Here is a 20,346-nt window from a genome sequence, read left to right as displayed (position 1 = left end):
ATTGGAGGGTGAACCAACGGCAAAGGAAGACCTTTCTCTCTGTCTCTCTCTCTCACTGTCCACTCTGCCTGTCAAAAAAAAAAAAAAAAAAAACCACACACACACACACACACAAAACACAAAAAACACAAAAAACCGAACACTTTAAGCTGTATATAGAACTTTTTTGTAGAGCTCTGAAATTTTGTCAATTTTTTTAAGTGACCAAATGTTCTTGATTATCAGTTTGAAGGTATTTTTGTATTAAAAATTAACAGTTGAGAGTTGAAGGATATTAAGTGGAAAATGGCATTAGGGCCAATAGTTTATTTCTTGTAAAATGTTTCCCTAGTAGTGGTACACATGGCTATTTTGTTGTGGCATTTGGACATGGTTTGTGTTTCTCTGTGAACCATGCTCCACTGTTTGTTTTTCTGTCACCATAATATAAGGAAATATCTAGAAATAGAGACTAAATTCCACAAAAGTGACATTTTGAAATATAGGTGTTTTCTTTTTGAGCATTGGATACTTATGTAATGGTTTTCGTGTTATATATAAACGACAAATAACCAGATGCATATGATGTATACATTTTTTTCTATACCTACTGAGAATCATCTTCGTGTACATTCAATAACATGCTAATTTGTATCAATGTTTATTCTCTAGTTAATGAATATTAGCCATTCACATTAAAGCACAGGAATATGGGGAATATGAAGATGGAAAAGAGGAGACACAAAAGGATTAAAACCAAAAAATAATGTTTTCTTTGTCATTTCAATTGGCCTTTCGAAAAGTCTACAAGACAGGCCTGTTTAGCATTATTTTTAGTGAAGTAAAATTCCTGCCTTGTCACTGTGTGTCCCTCTATAATAACAAATGTGCTGTATCCACCTAAGGCTACATTTTGTTCCATTTGACTGCAGTGCAATTACAAAGCTATTCTCAATATTGTTCATTTTTGGTCAAGTTTTTCTTACCATTAACTTGTTGCTGAAAGCTTTTTGTTCTGTAAGGTTGAAACTTGAACAATGCTTATCTCAACCAGGTTATCCATTTACAGAATAAAATTACACAGTTGATGTGTAAAAGACAAATTCTGCAGTGTGTCATTCTTAACCTTTGAGTTAAAGTCTAGGCTAAATAGAAGTGTCTTAGTTTACAATGAGATTTTTCTTGGAAAGAAATTTTTCTTATGTCTTTTTAAATTTGAAAGAGCTACAGAGAGAAGGGAAGAAGCAGAGCTTCCATCTGCTGTGTCATTCTTCAAATAGTTGCAGGTCTGGGCCAGGCCAAAGCCAGGAGCCAGGAACTCCATCTGCATCTCCCCTGTGGGTAGCAGGGTCCCAAGTGCTTGGTCAGTCTCCTGCCTTCCTAGGCTCATCAGCAGGAAGCTAGATTGGAAGCAGAGCAATTTAGACTCAAACTGGCAATATGATTTGGGATGCCAGCATTACAATTAGTGGCCCTAATATTTTGGTTTTGTCATCTAAGGTACTAGTAATTAACCTTAATTTTGTACATATATGATTTGTACAGGTTGGTTATTAATAAAACTGAGAAACCTCAGGCTTCTTTTTTTTTTTTTTTTTTAAACCCCAAGAGACAGAGAGCTCGGATCCATTTGCACTCACTGTCTGAATATGTGCCAGGACTCAAACAGGCTGAAACTGGCCAAGGTCAGCATTGGCAAGAAGCTGACTCTGGGATCCAGAGTCAGGCACTTCAATATGGGACAGAGACATACTAAATGACATCCTAACCACTAGGCCAAATGCTCACCCCTGCTTCCTGATTTTTAAATTCAGTGGTTCTGCTAAATGCATGTAACCCTTGCTTATGCAATGAGTCACACAACTAGTAATGTTGAAATATCTCCTTGATAAGAATTCTCTGAATTTTCCAATTAGCACATCTTTATATATATATATATATATATATATATATTTTTTTTTTTTTTGACAGGCAGAGTGGACAGTGAGAGAGAGAGACAGAGAGAAAGGTCTTCCTTTGCCGTTGGTTCACCCTCCAATGGCCGCCGCGGCCGGCGCGCTGCAGCCGGCGTACCGCGCTGATCCGATGGCAGGAGCCAGGAGCCAGGTGCTTTTCCTGGTCTCCCATGGGGTGCAGGGCCCAAGCACCTGGGCCATCCTCCACTGCACTCCCTGGCCACAGCAGAGGGCTGGCCTGGAAGAGGGGCAACCAGGACAGAATCCGGCGCCCCGACCGGGACTAGAACCCGGTGTGCCGGCGCCGCTAGGCGGAGGATTAGCCTATTGAGCCGCGGCGCCGGCCAAGCACATCTTTATAAAAATGTTTGATACAATGTCATTTGCAGTACTCCCATTTGAAAAATTTGGATCACCTTCATTCCTTCATTATCTTTTTTTTTTTTTTTTTAAGATTTATCTATTTGAGAGGTAGAGTTACAGACAGTGAGAGGGAGACAGAAAATTCTACCCACTGGTTCACTCCCTAAATGGCTGCAACGGCTGTAGCTGAGCCAATCTGAAGCCAGGAGCTGGGAGCTTCCTCCTTGTCCCCAATGTGGGTAGGGTGCTCAAGCGCCTGGGCCATCCTCCACTGCTTTCCCTGGCCATAGCAGAGAGCTGGATTGGAAGAGGAGCAGCCGTAATGAGAACTTATGCCCACATGGGATGCTGACGCCACAGGTGGAGGGTTAACCTACTGTTCCACAGTGCCAGCCCTCATTATTATTATTTTTTTTTTTTTTTTGACAGGCAGAGTGGACAGTGAGAGAGAGACAGAGAGAAAGGTCTTCCTTTGCCGTTGGTTCACCCTCCAATGGCCGCTGTGGCCAGCGCGCTGCGGCCGGCGCACCGCGCTGATCCGATGGCAGGAGCCAGGAGCCAGGTGCTTTTCCTGGTCTCCCATGGGGTGCAGGGCCCAAGCACCTGGGCCATCCTCCACTGCACTCCCTGGCCACAGCAGAGAGCTGGCCTGGAAGAGGGGCAACCGGGACAGAATCCAGCGCCCCGACCGGGACTAGAACCCGGTGTGCCGGCGCCGCTAGGCGGAGGATTAGCCTAGTGAGCCGCGGCGCCGGCCCTCATTATTATTTTTTAAAAAGATTTATTTTATTTATTTGAAAGAGTGACAGAGAGGTAGAGACAGAGAGAGAGATCTTCCATCTGTTGGTTCACTCCCCAGATGGCCGTAATGGCCGGAGCTGCGCCGATCCGAAGGCAGGAGCCAGGAACTTCCTCCAGGTCTGCCATGTGGGTGCAGGGGCCCAAGGACTTGGGCCATCTTCTACTGCTTTCCCAGGCCATAGTAGAGAGCTGGATCCGAAGTGGAGTAGCCGGGACTTGAACCAGCGCCCGTATGGGATGTTGGTGCTTCAGGCCAGGGTGTTAACCCACTGTGCCACAGCGCCGGCCCCCCTCATTATCTTTTTAATATAGATTTCTGTAGTCTGAAATTCTCTAAAAGCCTATATTGAAATAAAAAAAAATGACATTACTGTTTCCAGAAGGATACAATAGTAAAATAATGTACCTAGCAACTTGTCTGAATATGTGGATTAAAGATGGAAATTAAGTCATAACGCTCTTTTCCATTATTTTTAATTAAACAAGGATTTTAGATTTTTTGTTCCTGTATCTTATTTTTTAAAAGGATTTATTTATTTGAAAGGCAAGGTGGGCCGGTGCCACGGCTCAATAGGCTAATCCTCCGCCTTGCGGCACTGGCACACCGGGTTCTAGTCCTGGTCGGGGCGCCGGATTCTGTCCCGGTTGCCCCCTTCCAGGCCAGCTCTCTGCTGTAGCCCGGGAGTGCAGTGGAGGATAGCCCAAGTGCTTGGGCCCTGCACCCCATGGGAGACCAGGAGAAGCACCTGGCTCCTGGCTTCGGATCAGTGTGGTGACAGAGATCTTCCCATCTGCTGGTTCACTCCCTAAATGGCCACAAGGGCCAGGGCAGAGCCAGGCTGAAGTCAGGAGCCTGGAACTGCATCTGGGTCTCCCATATGGGTGACAGGGGCCCAGGTAGTTGGGCCATTATTCGCTGCTTTCCCAGACTTATTAGTAGGACATTGAATCAGAAGCAGAGCAGCTAGGGCCCAAACTGGCACTCTGATATGATATGTGGGCACCCCAAGTGGTGGCTTACCTCACTGCATCATAACACCCACCTCTTCATTGGTTTTGATTGAATAAAGCTACAGGCTAAATGTCCACCACATGTCTACTGTCTCTTTATATATCATGAGCCAGAGTCTTCTCTTGGAATGTTCCAACTCCGTGAGTGAAAGAAAAGAGCCCTAAGAAATGGCTGTGTAACAGGACATTCAATGGCAGTTATCGCTTAGACAACAAATATGTGGCAGGTATGTGGCACTACTTGGGATGCTCACATCCCATATGGGAGTACTTAGTTCCTCCCCCAGTCCAACTTTCTGCTGATGTGCACCCTGGAGAACAACAGATAATGGCTCAAGTACTTGGGTCCCTGCTGTCCTCATGGGAAACCTGGACTGAGTCATGAGCTCCTGGCTTCAGTCTATCCCAGCCATGCTTTGCCTTTCAAGTAAAATGAGAATAAAGTGTTTCTGTTAAAAAGAGATACCAAAATTACAGGTTAATGCTGAAAACTAGAAGTTTCTCAGGACAAAGTAGGCTATTTGACAACACTCTAGTATTTTTGTTCCAGATTTTTTTAAAAGACTTTTTAAATTTATTTTTAAATTTATTTTATTTGAAAGGCAGAAAGAGAGAGCTTCCATCCGCTGGGTCACTCTCCAAAACCTGCAATATCCACGGCTGGGCCTGGCTGAAACCAAGTTCTTGGAACTCCTTTTAGACCTTCCACATGGATGACAGCAATGCAAGTACTTGAACCATCATCCATTGCCTCCCAGAATCTGTGTTAGTAGGAAGCTGGATCAAAGAGCAGAGAAGCCAGGACCCCAGTCAGGCACTCTGACATGGAATGCAGGAATTCCTAGCAGTGACTTAAATGATATGCCAAATTCCCACTCTCTGAAATATCTTTGCAGTCCTGTATGGATATAATATACTTAACATCCCCATGTTGAAACTCAGACCGTTAGCTCTATTAACCTGTTTTCTTGCCTATTTCTTATACCAGCTTCAGCTTATTCAGTTTTGTTGATATATACATATAGTATCATTTTCTTGTGCTTCTGAAAATTTGAAAACACCTGTAAGAGAATACTTTGAATTATTTCTTCCATCACCTATGTGATAAAACCTTTACCATTATAATTTTCATCATAAATATCCATCCTCATTTAAAAACACAATCCTTATTTTCATATAGAAACCTAACTGCTACAAACAAGTAGAAAGCAATACTTCAGTTAGTAGTTGTTTTCCTGTACCTACAATAAGACTCTTTTCTCTATTTCATTTCTCATAAACCCTCCTTAAGCTTTTAGACAAGACTTTTGATGGATGCTGTAACCAATTTTTCTATTTTTTTTTTTTTTTACAGGCAGAGTGGACAGTGAGAGAGAGAGAGACAGAGAGAAAGGTCTTCCTTTGCCGTTGGTTCACCCTCCAGTGGCCGCCGCGGTGGAGGATTAGCCTATTGAGCCGTGGCGCCGGCTCACTCTCTATATGTTTTATACATACTGCTTATTCAGTATCATGATCCCATTGCTTTATATCTGGCAGGGCCCTTCTCACATGCTGGAAGGACTCAGTTTGTTGATTGATTTTCTCCTTCTTATGCTTTAGCTGCACTAAAAGCTACACTCTGTCATTGCAGGGACCTTATCTTTCTTTTTGAAAGCTCTTAACATAGCACCAAATCCAGCATCTGTGCTTAATGAATATTTGTTCAAATGAAGAAATTTGTTTGGTGGGGCCAGTGCTGTGGTGTAGTAGGTTAAGCATCTGCCTGCAGCACCGGCATCTCATCTGAATCCTGGCTGCTCCACTTGCAATCCAACTCCTTGCTGATGGCCTGGGAACACAGTAGAAGATGGCCCAAGTGCTTGGGCCCCTGCACCCACGTGGGAGACCTGTAAGAGGCTCCTGGCTCCTAACTTTGGATTGGTTCAGCTCTGGCCATTGTGGCCATTCCATTCCAGCAGATGAAAGGCCTCTCTCTTTCCCTGTGTAACTCTGCCTCTCAAATAAATAAATCTTAAAAAACAAACAAACAAAACCCAGAAATGTGTTTGGTGTTTGTTTACCTTAATAAGACAAACACCTTCACTTAAACCTCTCATCATTTTTGTCAATTTTCCAGATTTGAGGAGGAGCTATTATTAAATGGTTTGGTCTGTTTGTTATAGCAACCCACTGGCCTCCAGGACAGTTCTTTCCTCTGTACATGTCATATCACACAGCCAAATACACACAGGTCTTCAATTGTGGAGTAATGATGTTTCTAAATTTTGTAAACATAGTGGAGAACTACAAAGGGAGGCCGGTGCCGTGGCTCAATAGGCTAATCCTCCACCTTGCAGCGCCGGCACACCGGGTTCTAATCCCAGTCGGGGCGCCGGATTCTGTCCCGGTTGCTCCTCTTCCAGGCCAGCTTTCTGCTGTGGCCAGGGAGTGCAGTGGAGGATGGCCCAAGTGCTTGGGCCCTGCACCCCATGGGAGACCAGGAGAAGTACCTGGCTCCTGCCATCAGATCAGTGCGGTGCGCCGGCAGCAGCGCGCTGGCCGCGGCGGCCATTGGAGGGTGAACCAACGGCAAAAGGAAGACCTTTCTCTCTGTCTCTCTCACTGTCCACTCTGCCTGTCAAAAATAAATAAATAAATAAATAGGGAGTTTTTAAAGGTAACCACTGCAAAACATATTTTGAAGAGCCCTGGTACAGCCCAAATATTCCCTTTTTTTCTCCCCTTTGCTTGTCGCTTAAATTTGCAAATAATAATATGCTCATAAAAACCGACATTTGCTCTAAGACAAATGCAAAGTGAGTTCCATTTATATTTTAGGGGTAAGAACTCAAAGGGTTTTATTAAACTGGGTTAGGTCTTCATAGAGCAGTCACTGTGAAACAGGATTCAGCCATTTAATCAGCCATGAACATAGTTTTGTAATGCTAGATTCCCTAAGAGGAATTAGGTATATGATGCTGCTATTTTCTCTTCTGTAGGTTTTGGTCATACATACTAAGGAAATTCGGGCTTCATCCATATTCAATACTCCCTTGTAAATGTTCCCATAATCTTATGTGAAATAAGTCATATTGTAATTAGCTTACCTCTTGGGCTTTTTTGGCATTATAAAAGCAGCACTCTACCAACACATTTAGCCCTCTGTAATAATACACATTGGGGTGCTCTCTGGTAGCTTTGGGATCCTCAGGAGAGAAGGCCCAAACTTCTGGAATGGAGAGTCCCTACCCCCACTTCAGAGAATGAAAAGCCTTTGTCAAGGTCCCCGCGGGTGCCTAAAGGTCAACCAATGAGGATCAGACCTGCCTCCACCTTTAACCCCCACGCTCTGTATCTACAAAAGGAGCCCTCCCAACCTCTGACACACGACTTCCCGGGCCCCTGCCCTGCTGGGACCAGTAAACCTCGCTGGACACCTTGCACTCTCAAGGGGACAAAGTGAAAGATAAAAAGTTTGTATACCTTAAAGAAAAGGTTTCCGGGTTAAAAAAAAAATAAAGGGGGCAGCATACAACATGATGGTGAGATTGCAAATCTTAGTATCAGTACCCCTGGGATATTTTTATTTCTGTAATTCTAAGAACTTCATTTTAGTCTTCTAGAAAAGTCCATTTTTATAATTCCTTTAAATAAGCACTGAATATCAAACTGGGTTGATATCAAATCTTTGAGACAGCCAGACCTATATTACTGCTCATTATTTAAAAATCAAGATGCCCAATGAAATGGAAGGTTTACCAGGTAAGACCAGTTGCCCAGACACACAGATCTTGCAAAGACTACTTGTCAGAGAGTCACCATATTCAAGGTCTAGCTCTCTTCTTCAGAAGTCTGGATCTTCAATTATTACTATATCCCTTAATGTGAATGGGTTTGAGGACTGAATCATATTAACTAAACCACCAAGAGTCAAGTATATAAAAGCCATATTATTAATGCATTGACAATTACAATTATTTTCCGACTAAGGGGATATACGTATTCTCTGATCATCATGTATTCTTGTCCAATCTTCATGAGAGATAAAATTTCACATTTTCTATTTTAAAACTGATTACAAAGATGCAATAATGAAGACATTGTGGTGTTGGCATAAGGAGACATATATAGAACTGAAAATCCAGAAATAAACTCAGATCCACAGATAATTGATTTTACAAGAGTGCCATTTCTCTCTATGAGATGGAATAGTCTCCTCATAGTTGGTGCTGGATCACTTCTTGGCTTTTTGGCCAGGATCAAGTGTAGATGGTGCTGGGATAACTGGCGTTCACATGCTAAAGAAGAAAGTTGGACACTAATTTTTTTAAAAAGGGGAAAAAGCTTAATTAGATGTTTCTTCCAAGAAATAAAAATGACCAACAAGCATATGAGAAGCCCAATATCATTAGTCAACAGGGACATGCAAATCAAAACCACAATGAAATATCACTTCAAACCTTCTAGGATGGCAACAATTAAAAAAGTGGATGTAATGATGAGGAACTGGAACTCTCATATGCTTGTTGATGGGAATGTAAATTGTGCAGCCAAGCCAATGTGGGAGTTTGGCAGTTCCTCTAAATGCTAAATATAAAATTACTACAACAACAGTAATTCCAAATAAGTATATATGCATAAGAAAAAAGAGGAAGTCACTTACTTTCAATCCAATGTCCAGTGATGCAAATCATAATCAACAAAAGGTAGAAATGACTCACTGCCCATTGATGGGTGAATTACTCAAGAAAATGTGTTATTTACGTACAAGGAAATGTAGGTATTGCTAGAAGAAATTGTAGGTTTGGTTCCAGACCACCACAATATGACAAATACTCTAAGAGAACAAGTGACACATTTTTTATTTCCCAGGGCATGTAAAAGTCATGTTTATACTCTGTTGTAGTCTATTAAGGGTGCAATAACATGTCTAAAAAAATATGCCTTTATTGAAAAGTACATTATTTGGCCGGTGCTATGGTGCAGCGAGTTAACACCCTGGCATGAAGTGCTGGCATCCCATATGGGTGTCGGTTCGAGTCCCGGCTGCTCCACTTCCAATCCAGCTCTCTGCTGTGGCCCGGGAAAGCAGTCTTTTGGCCCCTGATACCACGTGGGAGACCCAGAGGAAGCTCCTGCTCCTGATCGGCGCAGCTCCAGCTGTTGTAGCCAACTGGGGAATGAACCATTGGACGGAAGAGCTCTCTCTCTCTCTCTCTGCCTCTCCTCTCTCTGTGTAACTCTGACTTTCAAATAAATAAATAAATCTTTAAAAAATACATTGTCACTAAAAAATGCTTAATGATACTCACTTTGCAAGTGGCAGGTCTTGCCTTGATGATGATGGCTGACTGACCAAGATAGTGATTGCTGGGACCAGTGTTGTGGTATAGTAGGTAAAGCTGCCATCTATGATGCTGACATCCCATATGGGCACCAGTTTGAATTTCAACTGCTCCACTTCCAATCCGGCTCCTTGCTAATGAACCTGAGAAAGCAGTGGAAGATGGTCCAAGTCCTTAGGTCCCTGCACCCACATGGGAGACATGGAAGAAACTCCTGGTTGCTGGCTTTGGTCTAGCCTCAGACCTGGCCATAATAGCAATCTGAGGAACAAACCAGTGGATGGAAGATCTCTCTGCCTCTCTTCCTTCCACTTTCAAATAAATAAATCTTTTTTTTTTTTTTTGTTAGGCAGAGTTAGACAGTGAGAGAGAGACAGAGAGTGTCGCTCCCCCTCTTCGTGGAGGAACGACACTGAACCCTGCGCTGTTCTTTCGTCTGCTCGGCCCTCCCCAGGTTTGCTGCTGGTTCTTCCCGGGTTGGCTACTATCCCTTCCACCTCCGTGGAAGGGCAGCTCCCCCTGGCCGCATTCCCCACTTCCGCAGGGGAGCGGCACACCGCCGGCCGGCTCTCTGGGGGCCGCACGGGTTCCCTTAGATGTTCCCCATAGATGTTCCCGGTGCATGCCGTCTCTCTCCTCCTTTATAGTCCTCCGCCAATCCTCACTCGGCTGCCCACACGCCAAGTACGCTGCTCTCCAATCAGGAGCAAGTCCTACAGTTAATTGGTTGAACTGGAGGCAGCTGTGCGGAAGCTGTTTACTTCTCTTCTCAGCGCCATATTGTGGGAGAGCAGATGCATAGAATAAGTCTTAATTCCAGTAACTCAGTCTAGTCCGGATTGCTCCCCACAGATCCCCCTTTCTTTTTATTTTTGGCGTTGATACGCGCCTGTCTTCGGTGCCCCGTGGCACACACTCTGCTCTACTTGCTAGAGTTGCCACAGGCTCTTACAAGTCCTATCAATCAGGCAAACCGAATCCGGGTCCTCTCTTCGCCATGTTATGAGGAGGTTTTTAGGCGCTGATGCGTGCCTGTGTTCGGTGCCCCGCAGCGCATGCTCTGGTCGAGCCTGCAGGGGCTTACAAGCCCTATCAGGCAAACCGAATCCAAGCCTTCTCATTGCCTTTTTGTGGGGAGGCCTTACTGATGTTAATTCGTGCCTGTCTTCGGTGACCTGCGGCGCATAAGCTGCTAGCCGCCCAGGTGCTCATCGCCTCACTAATCGGGCAGACCGAATCCAAGCCTTCTAATTGTTGTATTGTGGGGGAAGCCTTACTGATGTTAATTCGTGCCTGTCTTCGGTGACCTGCGGCGCATAAGCTGCTAGCCGCCGCAGGTGCTCATCGTGCTCATCGCCTCACTTGATCAGGCAGACCGAATCCAAGCTTTCTCATTGCCATGTTGAGGGGAGGCCTTATTTTTCTCTATTTCTCTATCTCCGGGCATTCCTATTTCTCCCATTTTACTTCTATCTTCCAGCATTCCTATTTCTCTCACTTTACTTCTAAACTTCTGTTTCTCTTATCCCCGCAGCTTCCCGCTGCCCGCCCTGAGGCTACTTCTCGGCGGCTTCCCGGCTGAGCCGCTTCAGCCCGCGCCTCTCTCATCTGCGCAGCTTCCCGGCTTTGCGCGGCTTGGCTTCGCGCGCTCCGCGGTCTCCACGCCCTTCGCGTCTGCACCACGGCCTCGCGCCAGCCCCGTTCCCTATCTATTCACGCCCCGTGCTCTCTCTGCACGCGGCGGCTTCCGCGAGTAACACAGCGTAGCTTACGTGTCCGCCACTAACATTCAATCTAAGTTCCCCGGGCTAGCCTGGCGAATTCAACCCAGCATACGTCTCCGCCCCACGGTTTGGCTTCCCGTCCTTTGCTCCCCGGGCTAATCAGACGGATCCCAACCAGGCTCACGTTTCAGCTTCTGGTTTCAACTTTTCGCCCCCCATTCCCGGGCTAACTTGAGAATCCCAAAGTGGCTTCCGTTTCCGCCTTGGCCTGCCCCCCGCGGCTTCAATTTCCCTAACATTTTTCTCTACCCGGTATGTTTCCCCAAGCTTTCTTCCAACAATACTCCTCCCTCATTTCTCCTGGCCTCTCCCCACAGTCCGCGTCCGAGTCTGTTTGTTCTAGCTTTCACTTTCGCTTTCGACCTTAGAGATTTCTCCCAGCTTCCCCCCGTAGTCCGTATCTGAGTCTATGCCTAGGCTTTCAATAGCTTCTTCCGGCACCCTTTTAGTCCGGCTTTTCCCTAGGCTGTTTGCTAGTCTCTCTCTCCGGTATTTTCCCAGTTCTTCCCGTTTCTTCCCTCTTAAGTTTGCTATCCGACCTAGGTTTCCTAATCCGAGTCATTTCTTCCCTCCTAAGTTTCCTATCCGCCCTAGGTTTCCTATCCGAGTCACGGCACCATTATGTCGCTCCCCCTCTTCATGGAGGAACGACACTAAACCCTGCCTAGGCTTCATATCCGAGTCACGGCACCATTATGTCGCTCCCCCTCTTCATGGAGGAACGACACTGAACCCTACGCTGTTCTTTCGTCTGCTCGGCCCTCCCCAGGTTTGCTGCTGGTTCTTCCCGGGTTGGCTGCCATCCCTTCCACCTCCGTGGAAGGGCAGCTCCCCCTGGCCGCATTCCCCACTTCCGCAGGGGAGCGGCACACCGCCGGCCGGCTCTCTGGGGGCCGCACGGGTTCCCTTAGATGTTCCCCATAGATGTTCCCGGTGCATGCCGTCTCTCTCCTCCTTTATAGTCCTCCTCCGCCAATCCTCACTCGGCTGCCCACACGCCGAGTACGCTGCTCTCCAATCAGGAGCAAGTCCTACAGTTAATTGGTTGAACTGGAGGCAGCTGTGCGGAAGCTGTTTACTTCTCTTCTCAGCGCCATATTGTGGGAGAGCAGATGCATAGAATAAGTCTTAATTCCAGTAACTCAGTCTAGTCCGGATTGCTCCCCACAAGAGAGAAAGGTCTTCCTTTGCCGTTGGTTCACCTCCCAAATGGCCGCTGCAGCAGGCGTGCTGCGCTGATCTGAAGCCAGGAGCCAGGTGCTTCCTCCTGGTCTCCTGTGGGGTACAGGGCCCAAGCACTTGGGCCATCCTCCACTGCCTTCCCCGGCCACAGCAGAGAGCTGGCCTGGAAGAGGGGCAACCGGGACAGAATCCAGCACCCCGACCAGGGCTAGAACCTGGGGTGCTGGCGCCTCAGGCGGAGGATTAGCCAAGTGAGCCGAGGCACCGGCCTCAAATAAATAAATCTTAAAAATAAACAAGGCCGGTGCCGCGGCTCAACAGGCTAATCCTCCGCCTAGCGGCGCCGGCACACCAGGTTCTAGTTCCAGTCGGGGTGCTGGATTCTGTCCCGACTGCCCCTCTTCCAGGCCAGCTCTCTGCTGTGGCCAGGGAGTGCAGTGGAGGATGGCCCAAGTGCTTTGGCCCTGCACCCCACGGGAGACCATGAGGAAGCACCTGGCTCCTGCCTTCGGATCAGCATGGTATGCCGGCCACAGCGCACCGGCCGCGGCGCCCATTGGAGGGTGAACCCTCGGCAAAGGAAGACCTTTCTCTCTGTCTCTCTCTCACTGTCCACTCTGTAAAAAAACAAAACAAAAAAAAACAAAACAAAACAAAAAAAACAAAAAAAAGGTTGGCCCTAGGAGAGACTCTCTCTTTTTGGTCTCCAAGCTTAACATGTCAAAACTAAAAAGCAAAACAAACAAACAAACAAAAAAACAAAGAAATATACTGGCCGGCGCCGCAGCTCAACAGGCTAATCCTCCGCCTTGCGGCGCTGGCACACCGGGTTCTAGCCCCGGTTGGGGCGCCGGATTCTGTCCCGGTTGCCCCTCTTCCAGGCCAGCCCTCTGCTGTGGCCCTGGAGTGCAGTGGAGGATGGCCCAAGTGCTTGGGCCCTGCACCCCATGGGAGACCAGGAAAAGCACCTGGCTCCTGCCTTTGGATCAGTGCGGTGTGCCGGCTGCGGCGGCCATTGGAGGGTGAACCAACGGCAAAAGGAAGACCTTTCTCTCTGTCTCTCTCTCACTGTCCACTCTGCCTGTCAAAAATTAAAAAAATATATATATACTTTCACTAGCCATAAATAAGAGTACCAATTATTGTACATCTTCACCAGTGTTATCAAATTATTTAACCTTTGTTAACCTGATAAGTGAAAGATGACATCTGTACGACAAATAACATGTGCTTGTGGTGTGTCGGGTGCTGTTCTATAGGCTGGGACACAACAGAGTTCTTGCCTTCAGGGAGTTTACATTGCAAGGACTGTGTGGGGCCATGTGGAGAAAAAGGAAGACCTTCCTCTCTGTCTCTCTCTCACTGTCCACTCTGCCCGTCAAAAAAATAAATAAATAAATAAAAATTAAAAAAAAAAGAAAGACATAAAAGAACTGAGTCAAGGAAAAGAGATACAGAGAGCTGCAAAGAATTAATGTCAGAAAGATAGCAATTATTACCAACTCAATAGCTGTAGGACAAAACAAAGTGTTTTGGGGACACAGCAGAGAGAACCTAGAAAAATGTTATTTAAAATAATGAATATATGAACTATGAACATATTGAAAAAGAAAAGTACTTTGAGGATATTTGCTCTACAGAAGCCAGAATGATGAAAACACAATTAAATCAGTGTGGTACCTGCATACTAATAGACACCCAGAAACAAGCTCTACTTCATACGATGTGCCTACATGTGAGCAAGTATGATACTATTTAACTAGTATGGTTTTAAAATACTATCTGGTAGGGTTGTTTCCCCAAGTATACTTCTCTAACATGATAAAATCTGCATTAAAAAACAAACCCTACTTTGGCCACTGGATTATACTTCTTTGAATAGGACTTTATCCAGAGAGTGTACTTCATGAAACCAGGAGTCATAAAGGTTAGCTACATACACCCACAGAGTTAAGAAATGAAGGGAAAAAACCCATAGCAGTCATGGCTGTCGCTCCCCATCTTCGTGGAGGAATGACACAGGACCCTGTGCTGTTCTTTCGTCTGCTCGGCCCTCCCCGGGTTTGCTGCTGGTTCTTCCCGGGTTGGCTACTTCCCTTCCACCTCTGTGGAAGGGCGGTTCCCCCTGGCCACATTCCCCACTTCCGCAGGGGAGCGGCACACTGCCGGCCGGCTATCTCGGGGGCTGCACAGGTGTTCCCTCAGACGTTCCCCTTAGATGTTCCTCTTAGATGTTCCCGGTGCATGCCGTCTCTCTCCTCTTTTATAGTCCTCCTCCGCCAATCCCAACTCGGCTGCCCACACGCTGAGTACGCTGCTCTCCTCCAATCAGGAGCAAGTCCTACAGTTTATTGGCTGAACTGGAGGCAGCTGTACAGAAGCTGTTTTCTTCTCTCCCAGCGCCATATTGTGGGAGAGCAGATGCATAGAATAAGTCTTAATTCCAGTAACAGTCTAGTCCGAGTTGCTCCCCACAGATCCCCCTTTCTTTTTATTTTTTGGCGTTGATACGCGCCTGTCTTCGGTGTCCCGCGGCACACACTCTGCTCTACTTGCTAGAGTTGCCACAGGTTCTTACAAGTCCTATCAATCAGGCAAACCGAATCCGGGTCCTCTCTTCGCCATGTTGTGAGGAGGTTTTTAGGCGCTGATGCGTGCCTGTCTTCGGTGACCTGCGGCTCATACTCTGGTCGAGCCGCCTGCTGGTGCTTACCGCCTTAATCAGGCAGACCGAATCCAAGCTTTCTCATTGCCATATTGTGGGGGAGACTTATTAGTGTTGGTTCGTGCCTATCTTCGGTGACCTGCAGCTCATACTCTGGTCGAGCTGCCTGCTGGTGCTTACCGCCCTAATCAGGCAGACCGAATCCAAGCTCTCTCATTGCCATGTTGTGGGGTGACTTATTGGTGTTGATAACGTGCCTGTCTTCGGTGACCTGCGGCGCATAAGCTGCTAGCCGCCCGCAGGTGCTCATCGCCTCACTAATCAGGCAGACCGAATCCAAGCCTTCTCATTGCAGTATTGTGGGGAGGCCTTTCTATTTCTCTATTTCTCTATCTCCAGGCATTCCTATTTCTCCCATTTTACTTCTGTCTGCCAACATTCCTATTTCTCTCATTTTACTTCTAAACTTCTGTTTCTCTTATCCCCGCGGCTTCCTGGCGCCCGCCCCGAGGCTGCTTCTCGGCGGCTTTCCGGCTCTGAGCCGCTTCAGCCCGCGCCTCTCTCATTTGCGCGGCTTCGCACTAGCCCAGTGTTCCCTATCTACTTGAGCCCCGCACGCTCTGTCTGCGCGCGGCAGCCTCCGCGAGTCACACAGCGTAGCTTACGTCTCCGCCACTAGCATTCAATCTAAGTTCCCCGGGCTAACCTGGCGAATTCAACCCAGCTCACGTTTCCGCTTCTGGTTTCAACTCTTCGCCCCCCATTCCCGGGCTAACTTGAGAATCCCAAAGTGGCTTTCGTCTCCGCCTCGGCCTGCCCCCCGCGGCTTCAATTTCCCTAACATTTTTCTCTACCCGGTACGTTTCCCCAAGCTTTCCTCCAACAATACTCCTCCCTCATTTCTCCTGGCTTCTCCCCACAGTCCGTATCCGAGTCTGTTTGTTCTAGCTTTCACTTTCGCTTTCGACCTTAGAGATTTCTCCCAGCTTCCCCCCGTAGTCCGTATCTGAGTCTATGCCTAGGCTTTCAATAGCTTCTTCCGGCACCTTTTTCGTCCGGCTTTTCCCTAGGCTGTTTGCTAGTCTCTCTCTCTGGTATTTTCCCATTTCTTCCCGTTTCTTCCCTCCTAGGTTTTCTATCCGTCCTAGGTTTCCTATCTGTCCTGAGTTTCCTATCCGAGTCAAGTTTCCTATCCGAGTCACGGCACCATTATGTCGCTCCCCATCTTCGTGGAGGAACGACACAGGACCCTGCGCTGTTCTTTCGTCTGCTCGGCCCTCCCCGGGTTTGCTGCTGGTTCTTCCCGGGTTGGCTACTGTCCCTTCCACCTCCGTGGAAGGGCGGTTCCCCCTGGCCACATTCCCCACTTCCGCAGGGGAGCGGCACTCCGCCAGCCGGCTCTCTCGGGGGCTGCACAGGTGTTCCCTCAGACGTTCCCCTTAGATGTTCCTCTTAGATGTTCCCGGTGCATGCCGTCTCTCTCCTCTTTTATAGTCCTCCTCCGCCAATCCCAACTCAGCTGCCCACACGCCGAGTACGCTGCTCTCCTCCAATCAGGAGCAAGTCCTACAGTTAATTGGCTGAACTGGAGGCAGCTGTGCAGAAGCTGTTTTCTTCTCTCCCAGCGCCATATTGTGGGAGAGCAGATGCATAGAATAAGTCTTAATTCCAGTAACAGTATAGTCCGAGTTGCTCCCCACAATGGCAGGGAAGGGGAAGGTTCAGAGATTACTGGAACTAAAGAAAACTTTTCTCCATTATTTGGATTTTTATATTTTTAGGAATAATACTTTTGTAATGTTCTCATACATACACACACACACAGATAAAAAATTAAGAGTGAGTCATGGGGCCGGTGCTGTGGCACAGCAGGTTAATGCCCTGGCCTGAAGCACTGGCATCCTATATGGGTGTCGGTTCTAGTCCCAGCTGCTCCTCTTCCGATCCAGTTCTCTGCTATGGCCTGGGATAGCAGTGGAGGATGGCCCAAGTCCTTGGGCCCCTGCACCTGCATGGGAGACCTGGAGGAAGCTCCTGGCTTCGGATCGGTGCAGCTCTGGCCATGTGGACATCTGGGGAGTGAACTAGTGGATGGAAGACCTCTCTCTCTGTCTCTACCTCTCTGTAAGTAACTCTTTGAAATAAAAATAAAAAATAATAAAAAAAATTAGAATGAGTCTTAAGCCTAGTGCTTAAGCTGCCAGTTGTGATTCCTCTATCTTGTATTGGACTGTTTGGGTTTCAGTTCTGGCTTTGCTCCTGATTCATTTTCTGCTAATGCGCATCCTGGGAGGTAGCAGGTGATGCTCAAGTAAGTGGGTACCTGCCATCCATGTGGGAGACCAGGATTGATTTCTTGGCTCTTGGCTTCAGCCTGGCTCAGCCCTAGCTGTTGTGGGCACTTCAGGAATGAATCAGTGGGTAAGTGAAATCTCTCAAATAACACAGAATTTTTTAAAATGATAAAATGGAAAGGTTGGATTGGTGCTTAAAGAGCGCCTTTCAAATAAAATAAATCCTGACTATTTTGGTGTGAAAAATTTTGCATGCATTTTCTTTCACAATATACATTTTCAATTAACTTTTTGAAGACGCATTGTATGTGAAAAAATTTCAAATTTTTTCACCAAAAGTTTTAATTCCACTTACATAAATGTTTTGAAAATTCCCTTCTAATAGTGGAAAAGAGCCTATTAAATACTTCTGAAAAAATCCAGGTAATTTAAAAATCTGTTACGTACTTTTTTTTTTGGAAGATTTATTTGAAGTTAGAGTTGGCGGGGGGGAGGTGGGGTGGAGAATCTTCCATCCACTTCACTCCCCAGATTTATTTACTTATTTGAAAGGCAGAGTTACAGAGAGACAGAATCACAGAGCGAGCGAGCAAGAGAGGTTTTCCATCTGCTGGCTCACCCTCCAGATGGCTGCAAAAGCTACAGCTGCAGCTATCTGAAGCCAGGAGCCAGGGGCTTCTTCTGGTCTCCCACACGGGTGCAGGGGTCCAAGGACTTGGGCCATCTTCTTCTTCTTCTTTTTTTTTTTAAGGTTTTTATTTATTTGAAAGTCAGAGTTACATAGAGAGGAGAAGTAGAGAGAGAGAGAGGTCTTCCATCTTGTCGCTCCCCGTCTTCGTGGGGGAACGACACAGGACCCTGCGCTGTTCTTTCATCTGCTCGGCCCTCCCCGGGTTTGCTGCTGGTTCTTCCCGGGTTGGCTGCCATCCCTTCCACCTCCGTGGAAGGGCGGTTCCCCCTGGCCACTTTCCCCACTTCCGCAGGGGAGCGGCACACCGCTGGCCGGCTCTCTCGGGGGCTGCTCGGGTGTTCCCCTTAGATGTTCCTGGTGCATGTTGTCTCTCTCCTCCTTTATAGTCCTCCTCCGCCAATCCCAACTCGGCTGCCCACACGCCGAGTACGCTGCTCTCCTCCAATCAGGAGCAGGATCAGCTCCTGGAGGTCATCACTCAAGTTAGCAAGAGGCAGCTGCATAGAAGCTGTTTTCTCCTCTCCCAGCGCCATATTGTGGGAGAGCAGATGCATAGAATAAGTCTTAATTCCAGTAACTCAGTCCAGTCCGAGTTGCTCCCCACACATCTGATGGTTCACTCCCCAATTGACCGCAATGGCCAGAGCTGTACTGATCTGAAGCCAGGAGCTTCTTCCAGGTCTCACACATGGGTGCAGGGGCCCAAGGACTTGGGCCATCTTCTACTGCTTTCCCAGGCCATAGCAGAGAGCTGGATCGGAAGTGGAGCAGCTGGGACTAGAACCGGCGCCCATATAGGATGCCGCGCTCCAGGCCAGGGCATTAACCCACTGCACCACAGCGCTGGCCGCTGAGCCATCTTCTTCTGCTTTCCCAGGCCGTAGTAGACAGCTGGATCAGATGTGGAGGAGCAGGGACTCAAACTGGCACACATATGGGATGCCGGCGCTGCGGACAGAAGCTTTACCGGCTACACCACAGCACTGGCCCCATGAATAAACCTTAAAAAAAAAAAAGTCTTCAGGGGTTGGTGCTGTGACACAGTGAGTTAAGGCTCCACTTGGGCTAGTGGCACCCCATTCCAGTGGGCCAGTTAGGATCCTGGCCACCCATGTGGGAATCCAGGATGGAGTTTCTAGCTCCTGGCTTTGACCTGGCCCAGATCTGTTAGAGTCATTAATATTACTCTTCTCTGCCTTTCAAATAAATCTTTCAAAGAAGTCTTCAGTTGTATATTTTATAGTAGCTAGATGCAAGTATAGAATTATTCCATTTATAGTCTGTGCTGATTTGGTTATGGTTTGCGTGTGGTCCCCAAAGACTTATATGCTGGTAATTTGGTTCCCAGTGTGTTAGCTCTGGTGGAAATCTTCAAGAGGTGGGAGTCACAGCCCTTAGAAGGCATTCATGCTGGCCTTGTGGTTAGTTCTCACAAAAATGCATTTTCACAAAGTGAGACCACCCCAAGTGCCTGGCATCTTCTGTACACAGCTAGTTCCCTTTCAATTTTTCTGCCATATTATGATATAGCCAGGGGATCCTTGCCATGTTCTTGAACTAAGGTATTTTTTATAGCAACACAAAATAGAGTAAGGCAGTCTATTATCATCTTTTCCAACAGAGGAAAGTCAAGCACCAAAATGCATAGAAAGATGACAAAGGCAAAATCAAGAATTATGATGATACTTCAGGGGTGCAGCGGGTTGGTATCCCACATGGGCGCCGTTCAAATCCTGGCTGCTCCCCTTCCAATCCAGCTCTCTGCTATGGCCTGGGGAAAGCAGAAGATGGTCCAAGTCCTTAGGCCCCTTACCACGTAGGATACCCCAAAGAAGCTCCTGGCTCCTGGCTTTGGATCGGCTCAGCCCCGGATGTTATGGCCATTTGGGAAGTGAAACAGTGGAAGGAAGACCTGCCTCTCTCTCTGCCTCTCAAATAAATAAATAAATCTAAAAAAAAAAAAAAAAAAACCACAAAAAACGAATTATAAAGCTATTTCAGGGACCAGCACTGTGGTATAGGGGGTTAAGTCACCACTTGCAACACTGGGGACACATATAAGAGTGCCTGTGCCTCATTCTAGATCAGCTCCCTACTAATGTGCTTGAGCCCATGTGGAAGGCCCAGACAGAATTCTGGGCTTCTGGCTTCAGCCTGGATGAACCCTGGCTCCTGCAGCCATTTGGAGAGTGAACCAGCTGATAGAAGATCTGTCAGTCTACCTTTCAAATAAATAAATCTTTAAAAATATATTGTGAAATACTTCTTCATGATAGAGGAGAAAGTCTAGACTTCAA

The 20,346-nt window shown here is 47.1% G+C and overlaps 1 long non-coding RNA gene across 1 annotated transcript; it reads right to left on the bottom strand.

Moving 5' to 3' along the window:
• Positions 1–8,926: 8,926 nt before the first annotated feature.
• On the bottom strand, positions 8,927–12,663 carry LOC149124570 (uncharacterized). Its single transcript, XR_016213224.1, has 2 exons — positions 10,741–12,663; positions 8,927–10,608 (listed from the first exon to the last, which is right to left on the bottom strand). It is a non-coding gene; the product is annotated as an uncharacterized LOC149124570 (long non-coding RNA).
• Positions 12,664–20,346: the final 7,683 nt, after the last annotated feature.

Source organism: Oryctolagus cuniculus, chromosome 9 (genome assembly GCF_051225735.1).
Source record: "Oryctolagus cuniculus isolate XC-2025 breed Fujian yellow rabbit chromosome 9, ASM5122573v1, whole genome shotgun sequence".
NCBI classification, from domain to species: Eukaryota; Metazoa; Chordata; class Mammalia; order Lagomorpha; family Leporidae; genus Oryctolagus; species Oryctolagus cuniculus.
Note: the sequence above shows the minus strand (reverse complement) of the source record. Positions and strands in the feature narration are given on the sequence as shown.